This window comes from Pleurodeles waltl, chromosome 4_2 (assembly GCF_031143425.1).
Source record: "Pleurodeles waltl isolate 20211129_DDA chromosome 4_2, aPleWal1.hap1.20221129, whole genome shotgun sequence".
NCBI lineage: Eukaryota > Metazoa > Chordata > Amphibia > Caudata > Salamandridae > Pleurodeles > Pleurodeles waltl.
The window spans coordinates 512,533,933-512,554,831 of NC_090443.1; the positions used below are offsets into that span (position 1 = coordinate 512,533,933).

Here is a 20,899-nt window from a genome sequence, read left to right on the forward strand (position 1 = left end):
AAATTCCCACACCCTGATAAGTTGTTTGTGCATTGCAGATGCAACAAAAACATTTATATTCTTTGCTACAGTAGCAGGCACCAGGCAGGAGGATACCTGACACTAGGGTGAGCATTTCTGGGTTCAGGAGGGATTTGGAAAAAGTCAAACAAAACCTACAAGACCTAGGGCTTCATTATGACCCTGGTGGTCTTTAGACCGCCAGGGTCGTGGTTGTGGTCTGATCGCTGCCAGGTGGTGTTCCGACCGCTGTGGCGGCGGTCTGACTGCCACATTATGACCGTGGTGGTTGCGCCATGATCAGACCGCCAGCACCGCCAGTTTACCTCCAAAGGAGGGAGTGGTGGTGCTGGCAGTCCTAATCCTCCATGGCGGTGGGACCCCCCACTCCACCAGCTTTTAAATGGCAGTAGCACTGCCATGTAAAGGCTGGTGGGGATGGAGAGCAGAGGGCCCCAGTGGGGCCCATGCCCCGTTGTTCTAACTGTCTGCTTTGCAGACAGTGAACAGCGTCAAGGGTGCTGGTGCACCCTACGCACTGCAGCATTGCCACTGGCTCAATTATGAGTCGGCGTCAATGTTATGTTGTGGGTTGTATCCCGCTGGGCCAGCAGGAAACTATTTATGGGCCCTCTGGAAGGCGGTCCTACTGGCAGCAACCTGACAGCGGGAGTTTGGCGGACGGCATTTTCCGTATGCCAAAATCATAATGACCCCCTCAATGTGGATTCAGCACAAAAGTAGGATTATATCAGCAACAGGTCTACCAGCTACAGTGGAATTACCCTGATTTACTGTTAACATAATGAGCACATGCAGTGAGTTAAAAGTGTGCAGACTAAAAAAAACTGTAAGTCGTGGGACACCTTGTTAGCTCATAAAAAGGTGATGCTTTCTAAATATCAAGGATCAACCACTAGAAGTACCTACCTCTTAAGCTCCACAAGAAGTTAGGGCATCCTGGCGATTTCAAAACTGCCCAAAAAACACAATATGGCAGGCAGAAGAAAATGGAATACGATAGCTAGCAAACACACAAATTAGTATAATGGAGGTTTTGGAATAATTACCAAAACTATAATGACAATCACAGCTAGGGAACAAAAGCATGAATTGTAAGGCTAGAAAAAAGTCAGATAAAACAAAAATGTCTATTCAAGTTTTACGTGATGTTGATCACAGGTTATGTATGATTTCCAGAGAAAGGGAGTTTCATATTATTGCTCCAGCTATTGCGAAAAATTCCAGTGTGAAGGAAGGAGAAGCCTTAGGAACATGAAGAGGATCCAGTAAGCAGATTACGAAAGAAGATATGTTTTCCATCTCAAAGCAGCTGTGTCTTGTGCTAACTGTAGCCTCACCATATGTCTAACTCTCTTTAACAGATATGAAAATGCTCAAGTGCAAAAATAAATGTAAACATCAGTGAGAAAAGTTGCTTTGGGGACAACAGTGAGCTCATCATTGCGGTACCTGAAGATAAAAATATCCTGCCAGCCAAACAACTGCAATTTGAAACAGCATATTTAGACTACGATCAAACAGGTTTCTTTGGATGTACACATTGATTACTTGAGTGAACCTGAACCTCGTTAGTTATCAGCACAATATCACAAATTCCAAAGGCTGTCAAAAAACCTAATCATATGATCTAACCTATTGTAATGTAGCTGAACCAGTTCAGGTTTATCCACATGGCAACTCTGGTCGGGCAGGCTAACAAAGACAAGAATGCTGCTTCAGCAGTGCCTTCTTACTAATTGCAGTTTACTGCCACCTTGAACAACAGTGGTGGCAAATTCACCCTAGCACAAACCAATAGAGGATAGGAGCTGAGTTGAGGCATTGTGAACAACCCACCAAAACCCTCTGGACAGGACCCGGTGGAGAAGGAGACCTTTAGCAACTGTACGCCCTCGACCATTGGAAAGTAGGAAGGAGAGCTTGAAGATAAGATGGATAGGTGGATCTCCTCCCATTTATGTAACAAGTAGAAACACAACTATACAATCTTTGTGATCTGCTGTGAGCTTATGTCCTAAACACAGCTAGGAAACAAAATGCTATATTGACATTACTTTTTAAGGAAAGATGTTGTTTCAGGATTTAGCCAACCAAATTGCTAAGAAGCAGGATTTTATTTTTGCGAGCAATATTATTCACACTTTGTCTTAAGCAATGTAATTCGTTCTCATTTTTTGCTCTGGGCGTCATCGGGGGAGGCAGAGTTTCACCTTTACCATGTGACCTTCAACACAATGTTGTAACTGAAGTATGACTGTGTGGGGGCATACTGTAGGCTCTTTGTCTGATGTTTAATATTTAAATGCTTGTTCAGAAATAAATAAAAAGGTCTTCAGAAAACGTATGACCTTGCAAGTTATAACATCCTTGACGTGGTTGGATGGGCACTGGAGAATGAAAGGGGCAGAATGTTATACAGATGTCCACACATATCAGTCTGGTTGGTGTTTGGATTAATTAAAACATAATAAGGACATCATTTTAACAACCTGAAACATCAAAAAGAACAGGTGATTTCTGACAAGGAGGCTTATCTCAAGATATCAATCTAGTTGTTACAACCTAAGGTCAGTGGAATTGGAAAGGGTAATGAGTAACATCACCCTAAACTTGTCACATTTGACAATACAAATAATGTTTTGCCTTACAAAAGCAGGCTGTTGACTTCACCCATATAATTATCAAAAAATTCAAGACCTCAAGTGGCTCAGAGATCCTCAAAATCAAGTCAAATCTTATAGCAAGAAAAAATTACTCAACCTAAAACCTTCTCAGGAAACGCTAGTACGATAGGGAACACTCAAAGAAGCCTGGCTACTCGTCTAACCAACTTTAAGCTCTTACTAAGGGATAATGGTTATATTGTGATATATCTTGGGACCTGGACACTGTGCCCCAGTCACACGTTGTGAACAGTAAGGTGGAAGAGGTGGAGCATATAGAAAAGTGACTCAGCAGTTGTAGAAGCCACAAGAAAAAGAAAAACTATCAAAAGACTAGCACCTGCCAAGAATTGGCCACTGTTAGAAAACTAGCCACAATACTATGAGCCCTTGTATCATGTTCACCTATTATTTGCAACCTAAATCACCACCAAAACACCTTGGCAGGAAAGTCTATTATTTCTTCTTTCTTTCTTACCCCACTTTCTACACTTCAGGTTTTAATTCTCACCTCAAGCAAAGACCAAGCGACAACTGTCCTAGAAGAATACGGTACTTCTAACTTTTAGTCTCATTACTGTTTTTATGTATGTTTCAAATCTATTGATTATCCAAAAAAATGTGGGGCTCCTTCTTGATATGTTATTCCACATTTTGTATAAGGGCATCACTCCACTGGTTCATATCAAATTCTCTTTAACATAACCTTCCAAATTATACACTCTTCTAATCTGTCTTACACACTGTCTATTACTTCATCTCATTATGAAGAGATGTTTTTTTTTCTGATAAATGGACTTTTCTGTGTCCCTCATTGGGATCCAACTAAGCGTTGGGAAAGTAAATTGGTTTGGATTGTTGCTATTGGAAGTGTTTGGTACTCTTTGTGTATGTTGCCCCCAGCTGTCCTAGAAAGAAAATATAAATCAAAATCTTGGGCAACAATGGCAGCTGGAAGTAGGGTCACTTTGATGAACAGACTGCATTAGCAGTGCTCAACTGTGCCCTCAGAGAAGAGTGGTGTATATACGAGTAAGAAGATAACGTTTGTGTTAAATGATGAACCTAAAAAGCACATACAGTAAAATATTGCATAGTAGGTACTTTTTACAAGTGTCCAGTAGTTTTTTGCATCTGTAAGAAAGTCTCTGTTTGCATATTTGTACTTTCTTAGCAAAAATACAATACATCCATCTACCTATTATCGTAACAGCAAGGTTTAACAAACAAACATGCAAGGGTGATTGGTTAATTGCCCTGTGTCTTTCCGACAGGCCCTGATATCCAAACAACATGCACTTTATAAACAAAAAAAGGCATAAACCAGCAATTAAACTGATGTAGTGTCAGTAATACACAATGGCTCTCAATTACAATCCATACATCATGTTGCATCTGCAAATCTACCAAAAGTACTACTTGATGCATCTTCTCAAAACACTAATTGGAACTCCAATGGGACAATGTAACTATTAACAAAATGCCATGTCGATGGACAGCCCATCCAAGGAATGACAAACAATGACAATTACATGAAAGCCAATGGTTTAAAATTGATCCTGACTCCACTATCCCACTGTAGTTCTTTTTTACTTTTTTGAATTGATGACATGAGGTCATTAAATATCTCATGCTGTCAGTAGACAGACCTAAAAAGGATTATCTGTATTTAGCATTATGTTGTCTAAGCACAAGAAAGGTGACAACAAAAAAAGCAAAATGGACGTAACAAAAGGATGCCAAAGTTGGCTGTTATCTCTGAGGATGGGGAGGTAGATGAGGAGTGAATGCCCCTGGCGACTGGGTGGTTTTACGAACTGGAAAAAATAGAACACACTGGTGAATGGCATTTTTAGGGCACTGTGAGCCCCTGGTTTTAATATCATTTTCCACATAAGCTTAAAAATATATCAATATACCGGAATGTATTTGGGTGTGACTTCAGTTTCTGCATGGCTTCCATTTCATGCATTGCCTTTTATTTTGTAATATAAGCACACACACTCACAGGTGTTAGTGTATTTTACAATATAATAAAAACTCAAATAAAACAGTCGAAATACACTTAAGTAAAGGTCATGTGGAAAAATTTGCCTTGCATAAACCACGGAATAACTTGACACTCCAGGCTCAGAGTGGAGCGGAATTTGGACAAGTACGCAGCATTTGGTTTACTTCACATTTCTGCATTGATGAGAAATGTGGAAATATCCCATTACTGCATGAAGTTACCCACAGCAAGGTCCTGTTAGGAATGCAAGTAACCATTGAAAATGGTGAAAATTAGCAAGTGTGATTTTTGCACCTGCTATTCTTTACGTTTTAACGCACTGTTTTCCTCCTCAACTCTAGAAACTTCTATCTGTGACGGCATTATTATAGTGTCGTGGTTTTACCACTAGATTTACCACCAAGCTATATATCAAGACCTGCAAAAAGGGTGTGCGTTTTATGCATCAGAAGATGTACTTAAGGAGGCCCGGTAAGCCAGAGCAGGAGACCGTGTCCTCGGACAAACTACTGAAGGCAGAAAGATTAAAAGCCAATAGAAAGTCTCATTTGGCTTCTGTTGTGCAAATGCTTTCTTGTATTTCTGATTGTGTTGTCCTCTTGCAATTGGCACAATATTATAATTTTTTAATTTAGCTATACATGTAATGTGCTACTATAGTGTGGGAATTTAATGAAATAATTATTGACTAATTTTTTTCTTATATTATAATAACAATTTATTATCATTAGTAATATTTTTTTATGTATATATTTAATTTTATGTTAATATGTTTATAACTTCATGAAATTAATACTTTTATTAAAACAAGGTATTTATTTGAAGTGAAGTACCTTATATACTGTTGCACAGACTGGAGTGGGAATTGTAAATGTTACCCCTGCTGTGTCCAACACTTTCCCTACTGTTGCACAGACTGATTTGAACTGGAAAAGGAAATGTTATTTCTCCTGAGTTAAACACTTTTCCTACAGTTGCTGAGTCCAGTGCTTTCCCTATTGTTCCTTAGACTGGAGTGAGAATAGTAAATGTTACCCCTCCTGAGTCCAAAGTTTTTCCTACTGTTGCACCAACTGGAGTGGGTATAGTAATTTTTACCCCTCCTCAGTTCAATGCTTTCTCTACTGCTGCACAGACTGGAATGGGAATATTACATTTTACCCCTCTTGAGTGCAACACTTTCCATACTGGTGCACGTGAGGCAGCCCATGAATGTGATACATCACAGAGGTGACAAATGGTCGTCGGAAAAAATCAATGTACTGTGAGGTATTCTCAAGGGGAGAACCTATAGATGAAACAATGGGTCTCCCCAGTGGATCCATTGGATTATCTGAGGAAACACTGGCCCATTCTCTCTATTGAGAATAGTTTACAGAACTGCATTGGCAACCTGCCCAGTGTAATATTCAGAACGGCCCCACCCTTGGTGACAAACTAAGCCCGAGTGACATCGTAGGGAGACCTATCAATAGGATACAAAACATTGAAGAGTTTTTTTCCATGCCTCAAATGTAAAGCGTGTAAACACAGTATGGTGGTGATACATTTTGTATCTCCTCTAACTAATAGAGTGATGAGGATTACCCATAATTTTACTTGTACCACTGATTAAAGTATTTATGTCCTTACATGCTCTTGTGACCTCAAGTATGTGGGAAATACCATACACCCCATTAAGAAACGGGTATTAGAACATATGAGGGCCATTAGACATGTGGATCAACAGTACCAAGTTGCACACCATTTTAATGACTTCCACAAGAGAAATAATACAAAACTGAGTTTATTTGTGATTGATCATTTGGGTGTGGGGAGGTGAGGGGAGGTTATAAGGAGCACAGAGAGAGACAACTTGAGTCAAGGTATATATTGGAGTTGAATACCAAGATCCCTAATGGACTCAATACAGATAAGGAGTTGTACAATCATCTGGTATGCAGAGGATGCTCCCCTCTTTTATGAGTCGGGCATGTGTCAAGAATAATCTTTCGCTTAGTTTCTTTTTGTAGAGCCAAGTACTAATGTATCTGGTTTTTAATTAAAGTGCAATATGTTTTTAGAGTTTTGTTTGAATGTTTCATTTTTTCCTTTTTTTCTCAGATTTTTGCTCCAACACAGGGTTTCATTTTCATTTTTTTAGGACTACGGAGTGTTCTCTATTTTCCTTGTCAGACTTGAGCTCAGAATCTCTTATTTTTCTGTTTTTGATATTTTAGAGCTTACATTGTATAATGTAATGTTTGAAATAATGATGGAAACTATTTTTACCCACTTAGGCATTATTGAACATTTTGGCCAGGATGGTATGGTATATCATTTTTGCTGCCTGGGATACATTGGACACAGATGTGAATTAGATTATGGGTATGAGACTTTGTACTATGGGAAAGAGTTTATGTGGAACATTACGTGATTGGCTCTATTTTGCCCATAATCTACTCATGCCTTAAGTTTGGCTAATGAGAGTCTGCCATGTTGAGCTAGCATGAAACCAGTATCCGCAATGAGGGCATAATTAGATATTTTATTAAATCATGAATAATGACTGAGTTTATGATGAATAGAATATGTAGGACCAACATGATAATATGTGCTATGATGATACCTATGAGGTAACCTTGATGGTTATTCATTTGACACAAAGCCCTTTAGATGTATAGCAAATATATAACTAAGCATATGTTAAGGTGGCCGCCATTATACAAATGAATTGTATTCTTTTTGGTAGTCCTTTGTTGATTTCTCTCATAGAGGAGGTTGTTTTTCATGATATATGTTGGGAAAATGAAGGTTTTCTTCACCTGTGAACAAGGCACCAAGAGTGCTGAAACTCGTTAGGTGTTGGTTCTATATCTGATGACCAGGTGCGTGTGATCTTGAAATAAATTATGGGATTTGCAACACGGCTGGAGTGCATGTGATCCTTTCGGTATTGCGTCAGAGGTGCTGTAAAATATATATAAATATATATATATTTATAAATATAAATATATATTCACTGAAAAAAACAAAGGTTACAGGGACGTTATGTTCTGAAGTTACTCATACACACCGATAGAAATTTGGCAGTTATAGTTATTTCAAGTAACTATAACTCGCACTGTTGCCATGCACAGTTTTCTTAGCAATAACTTTCCTGCAAATGTTGCAGTGATAATATCAAAGATGCTATAGAAGATGTCATCAATGATATAATATGTGGAGTAATTAGCTGTGCATTGTGAAGGCACAAGTTATAGTTACCTTAGGGTGCGAATTATAGTTACTTGAAATAACTAACAATACATGCTGACTTTCTATGGTTTTGTACGAATAAATTTAGAACCTAACTATAACGGTCCTGTAACCTTTGTTTTTTTTCAGTGAATTTCTATGTTTTTTTAATGTAAAGTCATTTTAATTACTATACATGAATCCTCCCACTGCCGTACCCAACCTTAGGCCGCGTGCTGCGCTGGTTGGCTGCAGGGCCTGACCTGCAGCCAGGCCCTGCAGCCAAGCCCTTATAACCACTCAACCCTGTGCTGCGCACAGCCTATGGCTGTGTGCAGTAGTTGTTGGCCACAGGGCCTGTCTCTGTCAGCGGATCTGTGAGTTAGTGTATGACTGAGTTTGTGAATTTTTTTAAAACTTTTTTTAGCATGTCCTCGAATAGCCTGGAATAGCGTGGAATATTTGAGTATATGCAAGGATATCATGCATGGTGAAAAAAATCATTTTACACCCATAATTTGACCCTAAAACACCACTGGGGTCAGGTACATCCACCCTGATTCCTTATACTACTTATCATTTCTATTTTCAGCCCCGGGGACCCTCTCCGATAACATAAAATGGCAGTCACAACATCCTAGTCAGGTTGTGGCCAACCAATTACAGCACTTCTATTCATGCGTGCATGTGTGCATTTATTGCGGCCAGAGATATACAAATTTATTTTCCCTTCAATATCTCCAAAACTTTTGGATGATTTTACACCAAATAAGCAAAAATCACAATCTGCGTAGCAAAATTTGTCATGGGCAGCGCAGGGGCCTCCCTGGCCAGCATTATTGCAATGTTCACTGTCGGCTTTGCAGACAATGAACGTGGGTGCTGGTGCACCCTGCGGGCTACAGCATTGCTGCCGGCTCGATTACAAGCTGGAGACAATGCTGTAGAATGTTTCCCCCTAAGCCAGCAGGCAGAAACCTAGGTTTCCGCCCATTGACCTAGTGGGAAACCCCTATTAACTCCGGCCTGGAGGTCGCCATGGAGACAGCTGCCACCCTATCTGGAGTTTCAGTCAAAATCGGGCCCACTGGGTCTACACACAATGTGCTAGCTATCTTTGAAGTATACAGAATAGCAATTCAAAATGGCCACCCACCTATATTTTCCGCTAATGCTTGCAGCACAGTTCTATAAGCACTGGAAAGGCCAACACAGGCAGCAAACAAGCCTTGTCAAAGCAAACCCACTCACTTTCCAAATGCTTGTTAAACTCTCGTCAGCTTTGACAAGCTGACGAAATTGGGAAATTGGTGTATATGATGATATGCAGTTTTGCACACTGTTCCCCCTCAAATTCCTTGTTGAATCTTTCAATGTATATTAATTTCTTCATGTAAATTTGTGCACTGGACTTATTCTTGTGTTTATCCTATGGAATATGTGTCATTTAATTGGAAACTTGAATTTATGTAATACCCATTTTAGCTGTACACAAGTTTCCAATGTATCTGAGCCAAACAAACAAAAATCCATAACAAGAATGTATGGTGTAGGTACTGATTTGTTTCATTTATACATTTATGCAGAGTACTATGACCATTTTAGATTATACACCAGAAATCAGTGTGATTTATTTTTCATTAATGGTAAAAGACAGCTTGCAAGTGGTTGGTTGATCAACATTCATTAAATATTTTCCACAGAAGTCACATTCACAGAAAGCATGATTCTATCATGTTATTCCCCTCCCCCTAATTTGTAATCCCTGGCACACACCTCCCTCGAAATTACTAGAACCATCCAGTAAAGATAATTCAGGAGAATTAAATATCATGGATTATTCCAGGCTGCTCGTATTGAAAGCCTTTTAACTGTAAATATTTTTCCACATGTTTAGCAAACTGGACACCTTCATTGTCCTCCCAGTGAGACCTCAAGATGATGAGAATGAACCAAAATTGATTATTCATAAAAATCTGCCATGTATAACATTGAGGACTGTGAAAAATATACAATTCTTTCTTTCTGTATATATAAGTATCTGAGATATAATTTCTGCTGAGAACCGAATAGCATAATCAAGTAATCATATGACACAATCACACTCATGTTTCACATGCACAAGATGGTGGGGACTCTTCTGCACCATAGTTATGTTGTACATTAGCAAATTACTTTTTTTCTAAAATGTGAAAAAGAGGAAATGTAAAAAAAATGTTAAATGTTTATAATGAAATAAATTACCTTCAATGCTGGTTGTCTGTGAATATAACTATAATAATGGGAAATATTTTATGAATATGAATGGAAAAAGGGCTAAAAAGCTCAGTTGTGACAGCCCCCTCTTACTAGCAGAGTGATTTTAAACACAAACGAAAAAGGAACTCCTATGATTTATGATTCTGAACCTAATGGAGGGTCTTCATGAATGGTAAAAGTAGCCTCTCTCTTACAAGTGTGAAAAAAGGACCTATCTTTGAACACAAAAAATGTTTTATTTATTAGCACCTAATAGTAGTGAGATTGGTAAACTCTATAGCAAGGAATCATTACATTTTTGTGCACATAACTGACTTACGCCAATAAAAAGCAGAAATCTCAGCCCTGGGGACATACAGTCAGAATCTACAGATATTTCTGTTAAGAGAAAGTGTACTTTAGACTTTAAAAATGCCTCAGGGTGTGAAGATTTAGCAGCAGTCGTAAGTGCTGCACAGTGGTATTAAATGGTGAATGCACACAAAGGGCTTCAAAGGCATCAAGAATCCGGGGGGCTCAACATGGAAGAGAAGTTATCCATACATGTAGGATGAATCTACATGTTGAACTTGTAATGGTGTGGTATTCATTGGTTCTTTACCACCTGTTTGCCATATATCTGTAGTGATCTGTTATTTTGCACTTGAAATGAGTATACATTCTAGAATTAGCCCACCTGGGCATGATGGTATGAGAATGAGCCCAACGCAGCTGATAACATATAGAGATATATACATGTATGGGGTAAGTCTCTATGATGAACTAGGGATTACAATTTGAAAATATAGTCATAATCTATTAAATTGTAATGAACTCTGTTGTTGAAACACCATATACAGATTGGTAAAAATAATATATATATTTTTGTTCACTTGTATGTCACTTTGCACTTTGACTGTGGTACAATTATGCACATTTACAGGACACATTTAAAAAAAAAATCCAAATGCAATGCTGCTAACAGACTTTGATTACAGCTAGAGTGAGACTACATAGAGACTGTGGTGGTCATTCTAACCCTAGCGGTAAAAACCGCCAGGGCGAATGACCGCGGTAGCACCGCCAACAGGCTGGCGGTGCACCGCTGGGCATTCTGACCGCGGCGGTTCAGCCGCAGCCAGAAACGGAAAGTCGGCGGTGTACCGCCGACTTTCCGCTGCCCTTGAGAATCCTCCATGGCGGCGGAGCGCGCTCCGCCGCCATGGGGATTCTGACACCCCCTACCGCCATCCTGTTCCTGGCGGGAGACGGATGGCGGTAGGGGGTGCCGCGGGGCCCCTGGGGGCCCCTGCAGTGCCCATGCTAATGGCATGGGCACTGCAGGGGCCCCCGTAAGAGGGCCCCAAAAAGAATTTCAGTGTCTGCCTAGCAGACACTGAAATTCGCGACGGGTGCTACTGCACCCGTCGCACTCCAGCAACTCCGCCGGCTCCATTCGGAGCCGGCTTCATCGTTGCTGGGTCTTTCCCGCTGTGCTGGCGGGCGGCCTTTTGGCGGTCGCCCGCCAGCACAGCGGGAAAGCCAGAATGGCCGCCGCGGTCTTGTGACCGCGGTGCGGTCATTTGGCTGTAACCGCATGGCGGGCGGCGACCACCGCCCGCCGCGGTTAGAATCACCGCCTGTATGTGATTGACTATTTTTCACATACAGTAATTGCAAGACAAAGGCGAGCCCTGACTCTCTGGCTATTGTCTATCACGGAATGATACTTTAATCATGACATTACAAGTCCAGTTTCTATGAGTGACATAACAGATGAATTAATAATAATTATATATGTCAAACTGCTTGATTATATATTTTTTTACCTGTTCCGTATTTTGCATTGTTAATTATCATACATTGTCCAAGAACGTCTGGAATCATGACATTGTTTGTATACACAGTTTTTATACATATATACACACACATTTTTTTTGTCGTGGGCTGGTATGTTTGTACGTAAGTTAGCCACTGTTTTTGCATTTGACAAATGCTCATCTAGAGCTCAAATGCATCGTTGTCTGACACAATAATGGTGGATTATCATATATATATATATACATATAGATATATATTTATTTTCACTGAAAAATACAAAGGTTACAGGGACGTTATAGTTAGGTTTACATTTTGCACACACAAAACCATGGAAATTCAGCAGTTATATTTATACTTATCTGAGCAGTTATAGCTATACTTATATTAAGAAACTATGGCCCTCGTTATAACCATGGCAGTCGGTGACCACCAGGGCTATAGTGGCGTTCGTACCGCCAACAGGCTGGCGGTACTGGACACCACATTTTGACCATGGCGTTACCACCGCAGTAACACTGCCAGGACCGGCGGTATACAGCCATGGCGGTCCCAGCAGTCGCAATCCGCTAGGGCAGCGCTGCAAGCAGCGCTGCCCTGGGGATTTCAACTCCCCTTACTGCCAGCCTGTCCATGGCGGTAGACACCGCCAAGGAAAGGCTGGTGGTAAGGGGACCCGGGGTGCCGCTGGGGGCCCCTGCACTGCCCATGCACTTGGCATGGGCAGTGCAGGGGCCCCCAGGCATAGCCCCAACGTGAATTTCAGGCAGTGAAAAGCGCGACAGGTGCTACTGCACCCACTGCACATCAGCATTGCCGCCGGCTCTATTACGAGCCAGCAGCAATGCTGATGTGAGGTTCCCGCTGGGCCAGCGGACGGTAACACTGTTACTGTCCGCTGGCCCAGCGGAAAAGTCGAAATAGGGAGCCAGACATACCGCCAGCAATGGCGGTATTCTGACGCCCGCAGGCTCGTCGGTCTTCTGAGAAGACTGCCGAGGTTGTAATGAGGGCCTATAACTTGTGACCTAAAGTTACTTTATGGCACAAGTTCTAGTTTCTTCAGATCAGTATAACTATAACTGCTCAGATAAGTATATGAATATTAATGTTTTTAAAACAAAGTAATATTTAATTAGGATATGTTAATCCAACTGCCACTAAAGGCCATCTGTGGGGGGGATGGCCGCAGGAAAGGCTCTGCGGCGAACCCCCCCACATGCATCCAATCCCCCACTGTGAATGGCTGCACCGTAAAATTACTGTAGATACCAAGAAATGCACTCCAGGCCTGGGATTACGTTAAGAAAGTTTATGGTGAATAAACTTTCTTCACGTAACCCCGGTCCAGGAGTGTGTTTCTTAGTGTCCATAGTACTTTTACAGCGCTTTTAGATGCATGTTATCGGGTTTCTCGGTTCCCGCATATGCACACTGACCTCGCAAGGTGCAAGTGATCGGCATCAGCTGGGCGGAGTAATATATATGGAAAATGTCACTTACCCAGTGTACATCTGTTCGTGGCATGAGACGCTGCAGATTCACATGCTGTGCACTGATCCTGCCATCTAGTGTTGGGCTCGGAGTGTTACAAGTTGTTTTTCTTCAAAGAAGTCTTTTCGAGTCACAGGACCGAGTGACTCCTCCCTTTCGGCTCCATTGCGCATGGGCGTCGACTCCATCTTAGATTGTTTTCCCCGCAAAGGGTGAGGTAGGAGTTGTGAGTATACTAGAGGTGCCCATGCAATGGAGTAGTAATGTATGTACATGGTGTGTATTAAAAATAATATTTATTTACATATTTAAAATTTTCATGCAACTAAAAATGGCTACAGGCTCCCGGGGAGGTGGGAGGGCGCATGTGAATCTGCAGCGTCTCATGCCACGAACAGATGTACACTGGTAAGTGACATTTTCCGTTTGATGGCATGTGTAGCTGCAGATACACATGCAGTGCATAGACTACAAAGTAGTATTCTCCCCAAAAGCGGTGGTTAGCCTGTAGGAGTTGAAGTTGTCTGAAATAATGTTCTTAATACAGCCTGTCCTACTGTGGCTTGTTGTGTTGCTAACACGTCTACACAGTAATGCTTAGTAAATGTATGAGGCGTAGACCAGCTGGCTGCCTTAAAAATTTCTGTCATTAGTATATTTCCAAGAAAAGCCATTGTGGCGCCTTTCTTTCTAGTGGAATGTGCCCTTGGTGTAATGGGTAATTCTCTTTTTGCTTTAAGGTAACAGGTTTGAATGCATTTAACTATCCATCTGGCAATGCCTTGTTTGGATATAGGGTTACCTGCGTGAGATTTCTGGAAAGCTACGAACAATTGTTTTGTTTTACGAAATTGTTTTGTTCTGTCAATGTAATACATTAGTGCTCTTTTTATGTCTAATGTATGCAAGGCCCTTTCAGCTACTGAGTCTGGTTGTGGAAAGAAGACTGGGAGTTCCACAGTCTGGTTTAGATGGAATGGTGATATGACCTTTGGTAAGAATTTTGGATTTGTACGGAGAACCACTTTATGTTTATGTATGTGTATAAATGGTTCTTGAATAGTGAATGCTTGTATTTCACTCACTCTTCTAAGTGATGTGATGGCTATTAGAAAGGCAACTTTCCAAGTCAGAAATTGGATTTGACAAGAATGCATGGGTTCGAATGGTGGGCCCATGAGTCGTGTTAATACAATATTAAGGTTCCACGAAAGTACTGGTGGTGTCCTTGGGGGTATGATTCTTTTTAGTCCTTCCATAAACGCTTTAATAACTGGTATTCTAAAAAGCGATGTTGTATGTTTAATCTGCAGATAAGCAGATATTGCAGTGATATGGATTTTAATGGAAGAGAAAGCTAGATTAGACTTTTTGTAAGTGTAATAAATAACTTACAATATCTTGTGTTGTTGCGTTTAGTGGCATAATTTGATTAGCCTGACAGTAGCAAACAAATCTTTTCCATTTGTTTGCGTAACAATGTCTTGTTGCAGGTTTTTTTGCTTGTTTAATGACCTCCATACACTCTTGTGAAAGGTTTAAATGTCCGAATTCTAAGACATCAGGAGCCAGATTGCTAGATTGAGCGATGCTGGATTTGGGTGTCTGATCTGTTTGTGTTGTGTCAAGAGATCTGGTCTGTTTGGTAGTTTGATGTGGGGTACTACTGATAAGTCCAACAGTGTTGTGTACCACGGTTGGCGAGCCCAGGTTGGAGCTATGAGTATTAGTTTGAGTTTGTTTTGACTCAGTTTGTTGACCAGATAATGAATGAGCGGGAGAGGGGGAAAAGCGTAAGCAAATATCCCTGACCAGCTGATCCATAGAGCATTGCTGTTGGACTGAGGGTGTGGGTACCTGGACGCGAAGTTTTGGCATTTTGCATTTTCTTTTGTTGCAAATAGATCTATGTTTGGTGTCCCCCAGCGGTGGAAGTGATCCTGTAGGATCTGGGGATGTATTTCCCATTCGTGAGTTTCCTGGTGATCTCGACTGAGATTGTCGGCTAACTGATTTTGAATGCCTGGTATGTATTGTGCTATTAGGCGAATGTTGTGAATTGCCCAATGCCAAATTCTTTGTGCTAAGAGACACAGTTGTGACGAGTGTGTCCCCCCCTGTTTGTTGAGATAGTACATTGTTATCATATTGTCTGTCTTGACAAGAATGTGTTTGTGGGCTATTAGTGGTTGAAACGCTTTTAATGCTAGAAATACTGCTAGCAGTTCCAAATGATTTATGTGAAGTAGTTTTTGTTGATTGTCCCATTGACCTTGTATGCTGTGATTGTTGATGTGTGCTCCCCACCCAACCATGGAAGCATCTGTTGTAATAATGGCGTGAGGCACTGGGTCTTGAAATGGCGGCCCTTTGTTTAAATTTATAGGGTTCCATCATTGAAGCGAAGAGTGTGTTTGGCGGTCTATCAACACTAGATCTTGTAGTTGACCATGTGCTTGCGTCCATGGTTTTGCTAGGCACTGTTGTAAGGGCCGCATGTGTAGTCTTGCGTTTGGGGCAATGGCTATGCATGAGGACATCATGCATAGTAGTTTCATTACAAACCTTACCGTGTAGTGTTGGTTTGGTTTTATGCTTGATCTTACATTTTGGAACGATTGGACTCTTTGTGGACTTGGAGTGGCAATTGCTCTTTGTGTGTTGAGTGTTGCTCCCAAATATTGTTGTATTTGGGATGGTTGCAGATGTGATTTTTGGTAATTTATAGACAACCCTAGTTTGTGTAGAGTTTCTATGACGTATTGCGTGTGGAACTGACATTGTTGTTGAGTGTTGGCTTTTATTAGCCAGTCGTCCAAATATGGGAATACGTGCATGTGCTGTCTCCTTATGTGAGCTGCTACTACGGCTAGGCATTTTGTAAATACTCTGGGGCCTGTTGTTATCCCGAACGGTAGCACTTTGAATTGATAATGTTTGCCTTGAATTACAAACCTTAGGTATTTCCTGTGAGAAGGATGGATGGGTATGTGGAAATACGCATCCTTGAGATCCAGTGTTGTCATGTATTCCCCCTTTTTTAGTAAGGGAACTACGTCTTGAAGTGTTACCATGTGGAAATGATCTGATTTGATGAAGAGATTTAGGGGGTTATTACAACTTTGGAGGAGGTGTTAATCCGTCCCAAAAGTGACGGTAAAGTGACGGATATACCACCAGCCGTATTACGAGTCCATTATATCCTATGGAACCTTTTGGGACGGATTAACACCTCCTCCAAAGTTGTGATAACCCCCTTAGTGTTCTGAGATCTAGGATAGGCCTTAACGTTTTGTCCTTTTTTGGAATGAGGAAATATAGTGATGTGATGCTATTGATTATGTTTGATCAATGACTTTGTGTTTCACCACTGCGCATATTAGTTGATCAATGTTCACCAGTAGCACATTATATGTTTTGTTCAGCCTAGCCGCCTATTGGCTTTGACATGGCATTAGCCATTACTTTCGGTATTCAATTTAGCTGCCTATTGGCTTTGACATTGCATTAGCCATTACATTCTGTATTCTGCCTATTGGCTTTGACATGCTGTATTCAGTCTAGCTGCCTATTGGCTTTGACATGATATTAGACATTACATTTTGTATTCAGCTTAGCTGCCTATTGGCTTTGACATGATATTAGACATTACATGTTGTATTCAGCTCAGCTGCCTATTGGCTTTGACATGACATTAGACATTACATTGGATATTTAGGTTAGCTGCCTATTGCCTTTAACCTTTGCCTTTAACGTGGAGTTAGACATTGCAGTTGAGAATCCAAGCTGTATTTTTCCAAGCTATGTTTTTGCACAAGATGAACCAAGATGTTTTTCTCACACCAGACTAGACCTGATAAGAGAGAGTACATTTGGTGTTTTCCTTTCTGCTCAGGCTTGGGAAGAGGAGGAGTCTAGGAGATCTGGCCAGTCTCCGAAGGCTTGCGTAGTTTTCCCAGGTCTGAGAGGAGGGGGCACGCTTTTGTAGGGATGACTCGGGCTACAGAGAATTAGATTGGAATCTGCTTGACTTTGGGCTGGAACTTGGTGCCAGTTGCCAGTCTCCCGTGTGGGTAGATAATCTCTTTCTCGCAGTTGACCGGAGTCATCAACTTGCAGACCCCAGAAAGATGAAGCTGTGAATAGACCTTACACGGTGAAGTATTTGATTGTATATGCTTTGCATTAAATATATAACCTGCTGTGTACATTGCAACTGAGATATATTTTGTTTTAATGCTGTGACTACTTTTGTGCTTGAAATCTAATAATTCGTCCCGCAAGAACTTGTGGGTGGGGAAGAATTAACAACAATAAAGGTCTTCTTTGAACTCAGAAGTGCATTCTTGATATGTTCTGTAAGCTCTGATACGAGATAAGAAGGAAAGCAGAACAAGTGAGTAAACGCCTGTTCCTATCTGGTGATTGGGTATTAGCTCTATTGCTTGTTTTTGTAACAGTGCTTGGACCTCTATATGTAATAGGTCTAAGTGTTGTGGAGACAGTCTGTGCGGTTTTGGTGGCACATCTGGAGGGAATTTTGTGAATTCTATGCAATAACCATGTTGGATAATTGATAGGACCCATGTGTCTGTGGTAATATTTGTCCAATTGTGGTAGTATTTGGTTAGCCTCCCCCCCACTGGTGACAAGTGTTGGGGTGTTGTGACATTGAAGTCACTGCTTGCTAGGGCTTGGTTTGGCGGGCTGGAATTTCCTTCTTCCTCTTGGGAATTGTCCTCTATAGGAACCACGAAACCCCCCTCTTTGGTATTGTGATTGATAGGTGGGTTTTGTTCGGGAGGTGGAAGGTTCAGATGTTTGTTGCCGAAACCCCCCTTTAAATTGTGGTTTCCTAAAAGTGCCTCTGAATTGTGGGGAGTAGAGCGCACCCATGGCTTTGGCCGGGTCCGTGTCTTTTTTCATTTTGTCGATGGCAGTATCGACTTCTGGCCCAAACAACTGATGCTGGTTAAACAGCATATTTAGTACCGCTTGTTGAATTTCTGGTTTGAATGCAGAACTGCGCAGCCATGCGTGCCTGCGAATCGTTACAGCCGTGTTGACAGTCCCTGCTGCTGTATCTGCAGAGTCTAATGCTTATCTGATTGTTCTATATGGCCTGTCCCTCTTCAACTACTTGCTGGGCACGTTTTTGGTGTTCCTTGGGCAAGTGCTGGATGATGTCTTGCATCTCGTCCCAGTGTGCCCTGTCGTAGCGTGCAAGTAGGGCTTGCGAATTTGCAATTCGCCATTGATTGGCTGCCTGTGGTGCCACTCGCTTGCCTGCTGCGTCGAATTTTCGACTTTCTTTGTCAGGTGGTGGAGCATCCCCTGACGACTGAGAGTTCGCTCTTTTCCTTGCTGCCCCTACAACCACTGAGTCCGGTGTGAGCTGTTGCGTTATAAACACTGGGTCTGTTGGAGGTGGTTTGTATTTCTTCTCAACCCTAGGCGTGATAGCTCTTCCCTTTACAGGCTCTTGGAAGACCTATTGTGCGTGCTTGAGCATGCCCGGTAGCATTGGCAGGCTTTGATAGGATGCGTGGGTGGATGTCAAAGTGTTAAAAAGGAAGTCATCCTCCACTGGCTCAGTGTGCATCGCTACGTTGTGGAACGTAGCTGCCCTGGCTAGTACCTGCGTATATGCAGTACTGTCTTCTGGTAGTGACGGCTTGGTTGGATAACACTCTGGGCTGTTATCCGATATTGGTGGATCATATAAATCCCATGCATCAGCATCATCTTGGGTCATCCCAGTATGTGTGGGTGACTGCATTATTGGTATTCCCACTGGTGACAATTGTGGTGAGTGCAGTGGGGATGGTTGTGGTGAGACCTGTGGTGTTGGTGACTTCTCTCTAACCACTTTGGCCTTTGGTTGCATTTCTTTTTCTTGAAATGCAAGTTTTCTTTTAGATTTGAGTGTAGATAAAGTCTGAATCTTGCCAGTGTCCTTTTGGATATGTAACCTCTGTTGTCTTTGATTAGGTTCTTCTATATCCAACTCTTGCTCAAATCTATGTCTTTCCTTGAGTTGTTGGGAAAGCCCTTGCTCCTCTGTGTATGAGCTTCTTTTCCGCTCCGAGGCCACTTTTTTCGGTACCGAAGTTTCAGATGTTATAGTCTTTTTCGGTTCCGAGGAGCTTTTACGGGGTTTGTTCGATTCGATCACTCGGTGTCGAAATTGGTCGGTGCCGGAATCTCGACCGGAGTCGGATGTCTTCGGCAACTCTTTGCCCTTTTTCGGTGCCGATGTATGGTCACCTTCCTTTCGGTGGGTTGAGCCATGGCCTGCTGGCTGTGGCGTCCCCATGGCCTTAAGTTTTTTGGTGTGACCCTGAGTTTGGGACGGGGCAGGTTTACTCACGGTTTGTTGCACCGTCGAGGAGACAACTTGCAACACTCTGAGCCCAACACTAGATGGCAGGATAATGCACAGCATGTGTATCTGCAGCTGCACATGCCACCGAACATATATATATATATAGTTCTCAAGTAACTATAACTCGTGCTCTAAGGTACCTATAACTCGCACCCCTGCCATGCACAGTACTTTCCTCAAAAATTGTTCTATAACTATTACATTGATATTATCAAGAATGTTATGAAAGATGTCATGAGTGCTGTAATTTGCAGGGTTATTAGCAGGACATTGTGAGAGTGCGAGTTAGAGTTACTTTAGGGCAAGAGTTATAGTTACTTGAGATAACTAACTATAATTGGCGAATTTCTGTGGTTTGGTACATTAAATGTGAGCCTAACTATAAGGTCCCTGTAACCTTTGTTTTTTTTTAAGTGAATTACTTTTTTAAAAAAAATTCTATTTCCTAACTATAATGTCCCCTTAACCTTTGTTTTTTTCAGTCAATTTGTATGATTTTTTTAATGTATAGTAATTTTCATTACTATATGTAAATCCAACCACTGCCGCGCTCAGCGCAGCTACAGCTGGCCACAGGTCCTGGCCGAACCCAACCCCAAATAAGCCCCCAACCTTATACCACGCACTGCCTTGCCCGTGCGCAGTGGGGGTTGCCCGCAAGACCTGGCCTGCAACCAGACTCTGTGGTCAACACCCCTAACCATCCAACCCCATGCTGTGCATGGACCTTTGGCTGGGTGTCACAATAGGTGTGAGAGGGTGTTTCTGGGGGAGAGAGTGTCTGGGTGTGAGAGTGCATACATCAGTGGGTGCGTCAGTGTCTGCATGGGTCTGTAAGTGGGTGCATGAGGCTGTGAGTGGGTCTGTGAGTGGGTGGGTGAGGGTCTGATTGGGGCTGTGAGTGGGTACACGAGACTCTGAGTGGGTCTGTGAGTGGGTGTGTGCAGCCCCTGCTCATATTTTATCATTCGTACCAGGGAGGTGGTGGTCCCTGGGGTTGTGTGGGTGGCCAGGAGGTCCCCCTATTAAAAAGAAAAGAGTGCCCAGCGG

At 41.9% G+C, this 20,899-nt stretch overlaps 1 protein-coding gene across 1 annotated transcript in view; it reads right to left on the reverse strand.

Annotated features, from left to right (window-relative positions):
• The window catches only part of HMCN1 (hemicentin 1), a 1,093,576-nt gene that overhangs the window by 98,547 nt on the left and 974,130 nt on the right, over positions 1–20,899 (reverse strand). The gene's annotated exons all lie outside the window — the stretch shown is intronic.